Source organism: Rhagoletis zephyria, unplaced genomic scaffold, assembly GCF_001687245.7.
Source record: "Rhagoletis zephyria isolate East Lansing unplaced genomic scaffold, Rhagoletis_zephyria_1.1 Rzeph_scaffold_10012, whole genome shotgun sequence".
NCBI lineage: Eukaryota > Metazoa > Arthropoda > Insecta > Diptera > Tephritidae > Rhagoletis > Rhagoletis zephyria.
Window position 1 is genome coordinate 10,905 of NW_016167090.1, and position 11,450 is coordinate 22,354.

At 36.0% G+C, this 11,450-nt stretch overlaps 1 pseudogene; it reads left to right on the forward strand.

The window, feature by feature from the left end:
• The first annotated feature begins 1,683 nt into the window (after positions 1-1,683).
• Positions 1,684-10,793, forward strand: LOC108376185 (P protein-like; annotated as a pseudogene).
• Positions 10,794-11,450: the final 657 nt, after the last annotated feature.

Consider the following 11,450-nt stretch of genomic DNA (forward strand, 5'->3'; position numbering starts at 1 on the left):
TATAGCCAGCGAATCGCGGCAATTGCTTGCGTCAAAATATTTACCGTAGCTTAGTATACTTTTTCTTACATAATGCATTTGTGTATAGAACAATAAACAGCATTATTGAGTGGGTGTGTCCATGAATGTTAGGCTAATTAACTTAAATTAAAGTGTTTTTGGGTAACCAGCTTAGCATGTACCTATACATACATAGCACATAGTCGTCATAGATGTAATTAAGCGGAAATGCATAGTATTTACGTTTCATGCCTGGGGGGAAAAAAGCATAGAAATCAAAGTTACATGAACTTAATACAAATTTACATACATATAAGTTTCAGCCCTCAACGCCTTTTTGGTTATTTATGCATTTTTTTTAGTTCAAATAAAAATTAGTTGCTACCAATTCCTTTGGAAATACAAAATTTTATACGAAAAATTATACTAAATATGATATACGGCATAGTTCGGTTTGGATATTACCTATACCTTTTTCATTACCATTACCATTGTCGTTATCTTTGCCATTACCACAACCATTATTAACATTATTACGATTATTATCACCATTACCGTTATCAAAATCATTATCATTTACAATGCAACTAATATTACCAATACAATGGTGACGTCATTATCATTACCATTACCAGAGATGTGCAGGTTAAAATATTCGCTTTATATGGAAGGTGCCACGCGCCCTTTCCAATAGTCAGTAATCCATTTTTCTTAAACCCTGACTTGTTCTTATGATGAACTGAGGTTTTTGAATAAAACAAAAGCAAACCAAACCAAATTATAGCATTTTTAATTGGTAACACTTCGAGTGCCTACCCCTGAATATGTACATATAAATAGATTTTTTGTTATTTATTTTTAATAAAACTAAAAACCTTTACCAATTTAAGTGGAAAATGCTTTTTTTATTTTCTGTCAATTTCCATATAAAATTCAAAAAATTAAAATTACTTTTCAATTAAATTGGTTTCGTGAAATTGGCAGTTAGTATTCCAAGAATTCCTTCATTTTTGTGGGTTACAGTTTTTTGTAAAAAAAATTTTGGTCATATTGATTACGAATAAATTTACTATTGCCATTACCATTATAGAAATGCAATAAGTTTTAAATCATAATTAATTATTTCATTAGAAATCGGCAAGCTCTTAACCCTAATCATTTAATTAAATGTACTGCATATACTGATCGCTTTGCTAGCTCAATGGATTAATTTGATAACTAATTAGTTAAATGACAGCGAGCACATTCTTTATTAAGACTGTTTGGATGTCACTAATATGAGCACGCGAAAGCTGTCATTTGGATCATTTTTTATAATTTACAGGTTATGTTGTATACATACTATAAATCAATGGTCTTATCTATGTATGTATAAATGCGTGATTTTTAATTAGGATTGCATATAAAAACTTACATACGTACATGCATACAATTGCTCAGAGCCACGCGCCAAAGTCGCCACCAGATTTCACTTAGGCAAATTTCGACAAGTCAATAACCGAAGTATTTAACAGCAACATAAGTACAGGGTCGGCGAAAGTGCGTAATGCTGATTAATTATGCTCGTTTTCGCTGCCAAACGATTGTCTTAATATTTACTTAGTTATTCTTAAAATACTTAAGCTCTCTTAAACCCAACAAACTTGTCATTAACAAACTTTCCTTCTGTTGATTTTTCTTACAGCGAAGTTACAGAAGGTGCCTTACAAGTATGGCGTGCGCTGCCCGAGCGTATACGCCAGGATCCGAGCTTAGCATCGTTTCGCATGGAACATGAGCGTCTACATGGCGGTGAGTATAAACAAAAAAAAAGACTGAAGTAACAAAAGATATGCAGGAAAACTGAAGAGGCAGACTATCAATAGTAATACATTTTTTATCATTTAAAGCCTAAAAATTTTTGAATTCGTAAGCGATGATAAAAATTACGGGAACTGATGAAGTTGTATTTGAAATTAATATCGACTATTCGTTTATTCGATTCAGTCACTTACATAAATACTTAGGTTAGGTTAAAAATTAAAAATTACATTAATTTCATTCTGTCGGTACTGGTCGGGGTTTTTTCATAACCACTTCGTGAACAGTACAGCACTATTTCTGTATTATTTCGTTACTAATCTCGAGCTACCCCAAAATGATCCCGAACTAGTCTCCAAATTGGCCTGTAGTGGCCCTGAAAAAATCGTGAACCCGAAAAGATTACGAACACGTTTTGAAACGGTCCTAAAAGTACCCTTACTAGTTCCGAACTGACCCTGAAATGGTCCTTGAAATAGTCCTGAACAAGTCCCGTCCTAGTCCCCAAATTAACCCGAAGAAAATGGTCCTGAAATAATTCCGATAAGGTCGCTAATTAGACCCAAAACAATGCAGAACTAGTCCCGAAATGGTCCTAACCTTGGCCCGAAATGTTCCTGAACTAGTCTCTAATTGTGCCAGAACTAGTCTCTAATTTTTCCAAAACTAGTCACGAAATTATCCTGAAATCGCCCTGAGTTAGTCCAGAAATGTTCATTTGTTCACACAAGAAGGAATTGCATATTTTCTGCTAAACTACACATAAAGCAGTTAGAAATTTTCTGCTGGGTTAATGCAAATTTTATCCATCCCGAGAGCTGACATGTTTACTCATCAAAAATTTAATTTGGCAATTAAAAAGCAGACAACTTTAGTCTACTTGCCATTATCCTAGTCCCGCATTATTCCTCTTTAGAGGACACCAAATTCTAAACATAAATAAGCAATTACATTATTTTTTTTAACTCGAACACATTAAGCACTTAAAATATTGCTTGCATCGCTTCTTAGAGAATTGTTATTATTATTATTATTCATACAAATTACATCTATAAATTCTCATCTCTCATTCGACGCCATACGAGTAAAATAAGTAATGAGGACATTCTTGTATGAGAGCAAACAAAAAAAATGCGAAGTCACGTGCCAAAAGAAAATCAAATTATACGCGCATAGCAACGCACAAAAACAATGCCAAGCCATAAACAAGGAAGCGTGACGTGATTGAGCGACATAATCATCAAAATGAGCGCTTGTCAAATGCCGACTGTCAATATTTTACTTACATACATTGAAACAAGTTGTCATATATGTATTTAGGTCTTTTCAACAAGTGCATACATATGTATGTCCATTTCCTATCATTTTCTAACAGCCATCTCAAATCGAAAACAGCAACAATGTTTAATTTCCTGTTTGTTAGACAAAACACTTGGCATCCGCAGACACACGCAGTTATTTACCGTTCAGAATTTCCACCCACGCAGCCTAACCCCTAACGATTGTCCACTCCTCTGATTAATCTTGTTTATCTTCTTATTTATGTTCAATACAAAAAGGAAATTAATTAAGTGGAGTGTTATGTGGTTTTGCAAAAAATATTGAGCATCAAATTTCATTTTAATTTTTCTCGTTTTTTTTTACTCTTGCACACAGACTTAGACCCCTTGCCTTCGCCGGATATGCCTGAACACTATGTTAAGGCGTCGAATGCTTTTACTAAGGTGGGCATCAATGTGACCAATGAGCTGGGACAAGTGCGCATACTGGAAGTTAGGTAAGTACTTACATAGCTATTCCAGGAAGTGAAAATTACATATTTGATTGGCTTATTGTATTGTATTGCGTTTTTCTGTTTTTTTTTTTGTTTTTAGGGACATGGAAAATAATGCCGACGATCATCATGACGAGCACGATGAACCACATTCGCGTAGGAGGGTGAGTTATTCTGGCCTTAAAGCAGTTAGATAAGGAAAATATTTTGTAAATAATATACTATTATGAACTAAAATTCATTGACGTCAAACAAAAGGCGTGAGTACCGGTACTTATGGAATTTGAGGTGTAAACATCTTTGTATAGCATAAATAGGCTAGGTTACAAATTAATAATAATTTCATTAAATTTTATTCAATTTGCCTGGACCAGTACAAGACTTTTTCATATTGCGGAAAGTCGTGAGCTTGTCATGAAATCTTGAAATGCTCCCGAAATAGTCCTTACTAGCTCCAAAATCATCCCGAAACGCTCCTAGAATAGTCCTGAGCTAGTACCGAAGCGGTCTTAAACCCGTCCGAAAATGGACCAAAACTAATCTATAAATGAAGCAGAACTAGTCCTTAAGTAGTCTGAAATGGTTCAGAACTAGGCCCGCAACAGTCCTGGACGGGTCCCCAAATTATTCCGAAATGGTCCTGAAATAGTTTTGAACAGGCCCCGACACGATCGAAAAAGTCGTGAACTTGTCCCGAAATGATCTCCTAAAAGTATTGAAACGGTTCCAAAATACTTTGCCTCATCTTACACGGGAGACTGTAAACCAGACCAGTGAACCGTAACATAAAATCGGACATACCAGTGCGCATGGAGAGCAAAAATTTTGGGTTCTAATATTTCTGAAATATGTACATTAGGGCGCATCACCAAAAAAATATTTGCGGTTTTCCACCGGAATTATAAAACGTGAAGTAGACCGATTTGCAAATCCTCAGAAAATATCATTATTTTGATTCTATTGATACAATTTTTAAACATTTCTATACAGACCTTTTAAGCGTAAAACCTTATGCTGGATTTCATGCAGGCATTAAATGCCAAAATGACAAAATCGGGAATTAAAAAATAAGCGTGTCATTATTTTAAAAATAGTCATTAAGTTCATTTCCACATGGAAATTTTATTAATGGCATACACTTTTTGTCAATTCAATGTCTAGTGGAAATTCGGCATTATATCATTTTTTTTTTTTTTTGAAAAAAAATAATTATATAATTTTTTTTTTTTTGAAAAAAAATATTTTTTCAAAATTTATTTTTTTATACAAAACTAGTTTTTTAGTGTAATTATCAAATGGCTCCAGCTCACGTAAATCTTAATATATTTCCGAAGTATTCTTGTATGAAAATATAATACTTTTTATAGAAGCGATGGAAAAACAGTACTGATTTTTGATTGGATGGAGAGTGATGCACACTAATGTACTTCCGAACACACCATACCGTACCACTTGAAATGTTTTGTTCCAACGAAAGTTAATCTATACGTTTTTCTTTCCATTCTCTTCCTTTCAGAAAATCCTGAAGTGGTTTAAAATTTCCGTGCTGTTGGTAGTTTGGGCTGTGTTTACTGCATTCCTGATGTCGAATACCGAACATGTCGATGAACTCAGACTGATTAGTGTTCCTAGGAGCGGTGAAGAGAAATGTAAGCACAAAATATTCTTACCCCCACCCCTTCCCCAAATTGATATAGAGATTGTTAATTTTTAAACAAACCCCTCCACAGTATTCCCCGTAACGACCGCCACGCTATCGCGTCTTGGCCTCAAGCTAAAGGGGCCTTTCCGTCAGCAAGAATCCTCCGATTCGGTTGGCAAAAACAAGAGTACCTACTCAGCCGCACCAGCGCTGCATGTGCAGGTACAACGCAAATACTACAATGCCAGCGGTGATGAAATCTACGTGGAAGATGCATCTACGGTTTGGAAATTATCAATGGTCTATCCAGAGGAATTGGATACCGTTAAGGAATCGTGGAAGGCGAACAATTATGGCATAATGCCAGCCGACGAAGAACTGTTGCTGCAAGCCAACTACACACAGTTGAATTTGCGCTTCATCGCTAACATCGACAAGGAATTCCCACTGCAGCTGTGTATAGATGAGTCGCCCATCTACAAAAAGGAGGGTGTCATCTATGCAGCGATCGTATTGTGTGGCTTGTATATAATGATAATTTGGGAAATTGTTAATCGTACCTTTGCGGCAATGATTGCCTCAACGCTGTCCGTTGGCATACTGGCGGCGCTCAATTCACGTCCCTCCATGGCGACGATAATGGGTTGGATTGATGTGGAAACGCTGCTGCTGCTCTTTGGCATGATGATATTGGTGGCTATACTCTCGGAGACTGGCATCTTCGATTATTTGGCTGTGTATGCTTATAAGGTGAGTGGGAGGGAGGTGGAATGAAAGACGGGAAATCAATTGAGTTTCTGACTAAGTATTGAAATGTACAGGTTTAAGTTAATAAAGTGGTAGCCGGGTTTTAAATAAAACACCTTCTCCTTTCGCTGCTCAAATTGGAATGTCCTCTTTTATTCTTTTCTTTTCACAAGATGGTGTCTTATAACTATATCTTAAGGTCTAGTTACACTATTCGTGTACTAAAAATATGCTAAAGGGACTATTACACTATTACAATGATTTACATGATTTATTAATCTATTACTTAAGCTAGCCTATACAACGCTACTACAGTATATAAGTATAACTCCCATTTTATGTGCTTTACAGATTACGAACGGACATATTTGGCCGCTTATCAATTGCCTATGTCTATTTACGGCGGTACTCTCCTCTTTTCTGGACAATGTGACGACGGTGTTGCTGATGACACCGTCACTATACGCCTCTGTGAGGTGATGTCGCTGAATCCGGTGCCTATACTGATGTGCATGGTGATCTATTCGAATATCGGTGGTGCGCTGACGCCCGTAGGCGACCGCCGAATGTGATAATTGCTTCGAATAATTTCATTGCAAGAAATGTATGTATTGGTAATACCATATGGAAAATAGCTTTCAATATTTTTGCCAGAATTGAGAATTTTCTTAGGGAAGACTTTTGTCTCTCTGCCCTGTAAATCTAACTATGATACTTATGGTGTCTTTTCTTCCGAACGCAGGGTGTCAATTTTGCCATCTTCACGCTCATATGCTGCCCGGCGTGATATTGGTGATGATACAGACCTATGTGCAATTACGTTTTAAGTTCCGCAATACAAACGATTTACAATTCAAAGACTCGCCCGAGGTGGAGGAGCTGCGTCACGAGATTCACGTGTGGAAGCGCGCAGCTCAAAGTCTTTCGGCCTATTCGAAGGACGAAGAAATTGTGCGGCAAACGCTGATGAAGAAGGTGAATCGCTGAAGCATAGCTTGAAGAAACGTGTCTCGGAGGCTGGCGAACCGGCGCCCAACTACAAACAAACACTGACGCAGCTGCAGGCGAAGGTAGGAGCATTTTTATTTTTATTTTTTTTTCCTTTCACAAAACTAATTTCCTTTTCTCTTCTTCCTCTTTGCAGTATCCCATTCGCAACAAGTCACTGCTCATTAAAATGCTCATTTGCTCTCGTCTTCGTGATAAGCTTGTTTTTCCTGCACTCAGTGCCCGAATTACAGCGCCTCTCGTTGGGTTGGACTGCTCTCTTGGGTGCCATATTTCTGCTCAATCCTAGCCGATATTGAGGATATGGAAGCAATATTGGCGCGTGTCGAATGGTCTACGTTGCTTTTCTTCGCCGCTCTATTCATACTTATGGAAGCTCTATCCGAATTGGGTCTCATAGAATGGATTGGCCAAATGACAGAAAGCATTATTTTGGGCGTGAGCGAAGGTTCTCGCCTAATGGTGGCGGTTTTAATTATACTTTGGGTACGTAAGCAATTTGAGTGATTTTGATCTAATCGTAATTGCATCTTGTTTTTCTTTTTTTTTTGTTTAGGTTTCAGCCATAACCTCTGCATTTGNTTGACAATATTCCACTAACAACGATGATGGTGAAAATCACAATTTCTTTGGCCGAAAATTCTGCGTTGAATTTGCCACTGCAACCACTTGTTTGGGCTTTGGCCTTGGGCGCTTGTTGGGTGGTAAGTACCTAACGGAATATTATATGTATAAGCACCAGCTTCCTGGGGGTTGGTTTATTTTTTTTGTTGTGTTTCCACTTTTTCTATATACTAAATTTTTCGAACCTCACGAATTCTAAACACTAGGGTCGAGGATTTTGTGTCCTTTTTAGATTCCTTGAATTTTTTTTTTGGTACTGTTCGAAACCCTTTGTGGATTTTGAAGATCTTGTTATATAGCCGTGTGCCAAGACGCAATGCTTAGACCGCAGCCTTGCAAAAGATGAATAGTTTAAACTGATGTGTTCTTCAAATCCGGTATAAGTTCTACTAAATGGCGTGAAGCCAGGGGTTCTCAGCTAAGGGCAAGTGCTCATATTTATGCCAGGAAAAGATCTCTGCTGGAAAACCGTTGCAGGAGATTACTCCCCTTTTTGGTTATTTTCGTTTCACCGATGGGGTTGATAAGAACTGCGTTGCCGAACTTCCTTTGGACCCAGTGGGGTTTGGTCCGCTCATGGGGTTTGGTCAGCTCGGCATGCGCTGGGCCAAGACCTTGGAATGCAAGGTGGATTAACCCTTCAGGCCACGATTAGATCGGAGTCGGTCTAGAGTGGTCTTCATAATAGAGACGGGCGCGGGATATAGGGACCCGTTGAACCCATCATGAAGGTCCTAACAAATTTTGCGGCCAGGACGTGACCAAAATCCGTTCCCGACTGTCCCAATAAAACCCGCGACCTCCACAAATTCAGAAAATCTTCATTAAAAACGTTTTATGAAATAGGCACTTTTTTTGTTTTATTGAGAAAAAATGAAAATTGATTTGAAAGACATGTAAATTAACCTGGATGATAGATTTCGGGACGCACGGGACCCGCGGTAAAATTCTGAAAAACGTCGGAATGAGCGGGCTCGGGACTTAAATATTTGATTTGTGGATAAGGGAATCTGGTCTTAATATTTAGTTTCATGCTCATCTCTACTTCAGACCAAGCAAGTCCCATCTCTCGCCACTGGGGGAGTTTTAACTGTTCATGGCTGATAGCTAAAAATGCGGTAAGACTGAATATCATTCATTACCCTTACTGTGTCAGCTGAATGCAGTATCGTGAGATGAAATGACCTCAACACCCGCTGCTCGAATGCCTTGCCTCTGCAAGCCTTAGGTTCAAGCACATCGCGTTCCACTTTTTCTACATTCCCGATGAGCGTTTTTTCTTACAAGAAGTCTTATGTGTATTCCTCCCCCATTCCCTCTGCTTACATTCTTTCCCTAAATGTTCCGTCCTTTCTGTACCTTTTCCCTTCCCCTCATAAAGGCACCACAATAACCCTCTAACCCCCTCTAACCCAAACTAAGGCGTTACTAAGCAAGCCGGCTATTTGCTAGTTTATCCTACGCCTGAGAAATATTGACAAGGTCCATGAGACTGCATTGACGGCAATTGGAAAAGCGGCTCATTCTTAAAATACGAGTACTTTAATAAACTCCGATCGGCGATAACATTTTTCAATCTCCCCCATAAATTCCTCAATCCAATTCGGTTAGTTTCCTTCACCGCCATTATTTCGTTTTAAATATTTTTTCAGGCTTTCCAACACTTCAATTTTCTACCAATAATATTTCACTGTTTACTTTAAATTTCCCCTTTGTTTCCACAGGCAATGGCACGCTAATCGGCGCCTCAGCGAATGTCGTTTGCGCAGGTGTAGCCGAACAGCATGGCTACAAATTCACTTTTCTCGAATTTTTCAAGTAAGTTGGCAACACTGACTATTAATTTATTTAAAGAATTAAAACAAATATATATCACTTTTTCCAAAGGGTCGGCTTTCCAGTTATGATTGGCAGCATTATTGTCTCCACTGGATACCTACTTTTCACGCATTGCCTATTCGCCTGGCACTGATCGACAACGCTTGCCGGAATTGGCAATTAATTGCAGTGAGAATACAAATACATACCTCGAATAAGAAAAGCATTGCAGGAATTACAACGTCAAGCGAAAAGAAAAAAAAATCGAGCTTTTAGCAACAACGCCGTTATTTGTATATACATACAATAGATATGTATGTATGTAGTACACATCACCACTAGGATACGCATACAAAACATCCTTATGAGTAAATCAATTGAAACAAATTTTTCATTAGAAATATTTAATCTTTGTATTCTAAAAATTAACTTAGTGTGAGAAAAAGAAATTTTCTTGTTGCTGCAAAGCGTCAAGAAAATTTCTTTTAAAACTTTTAGGGAAAATTATTTAAAAAAAAAAAAATATTTAAGAAAATTTAACGTTTTGTTTAACGTTTTTTTGGTGTAAAAAATATTACGAGTATAAATATTAAATCGCAAAATTACTATCATTCTAAATAACAAACGAAGCATAAATTTAAGTGTAAAAAGCAACAAAAAAATCATAACTACTCATATTGAATTTAAAAAAGGCAAACGAACAGAAATAGAAGAAGAAGCAGAAAAAAACAAAATTATTTTTACACCTGTTGTTACTTTAGTCAATAGTCTATGAGAAGTATGTAAAGCTGAAGTGAATGTGATGCAAAGTATTTTGGCGCACCGAGCACGTATAATCCGTTGGCGTTAGTTTATGACCAGTTTGTATAGTAAAGTAGCAAAATTTTCATACACGAATACACTTGTTGAGAAAACAATATGAAGCTACTGAAGACTAAATTACGGCAAAGTGGCCATTTCGAAGTGCTGTAAATTTGTAATATTAATAAATTATATTTTTCTGTTTTGTTTCGTATTAGTATTTTTGTAAATTTTTGTTGTTGTATTTTTCTTGCTTATCTTCGTTACTTTGACATTTTTTCTTGATAAGTATTACCAATTATACATATATTTAGAAATGAAACATACACTCCGTAGCACATGAATAGGGACAATATAATTTTTATTATTTCTTATTTAAAACTACAGTACACTATTTAACAAAAACCATGTAAACGTAAGTTTCAAGCATTGTAGAAAATTAAAAAAAAAATTCATCAAATTTTCATAAAAATTTAAAATTTTTTCTCAGAATCGCTAGAATTTTTCTGGGTATGCAGCTTGTACCCCTTTCAATTTGAGTGTAATTAACTGGAAGTAGCAAAAAATTGCCGTTGATTTAAAAAAATTTTTTTACTGACGCTTCACATTTTTTTTTTAATGGAAAATATTGCGTAAGAGCGTCAGTTATAAAAAAAAATCAGAAATTAGCTGTCATTTGTAGCTACCTACACTTTGTTTAAATTGAGTGAGCTAAACACCCAAAAAAAACAATCTAAAAATTGTGCAAAAAAGTTTAAAATTATGAAGAGAATTTGATTTTTTTTTTGTTTTCTACAAAGTTTAAATCTTGCGTATTTTAATTGAAAACTAATAGAAATTAGATTTTTTAAAAATTCATAAAGAAAAAGCGAAACACCATTGTCCTTATTCATCTGCATGGAAATTTAGTAGACATATTTGACCGACATATTTGAATGAATTACTAAGAGTAAAACGAATACTTAGTTAGTAAACTAAATAAGAAAAAATACTTTTTCGCCAACAAATTTATAAATAAATAATTTATATCTCGACGTTCATATAAAAATTATACATACTGCGAGTATACATACATAAATATTATTATGCCTTTAGATTTCTTTGTTTGCATTATTTAAAATGCCTTCGCCTTGAAAATCAGTTTAATAACTATATATTAGTATACATATATTTATGTACTATGCATATATTTGATTTTAGTTAAATGTAATCTCTTTATTATTGTGTATAACATTT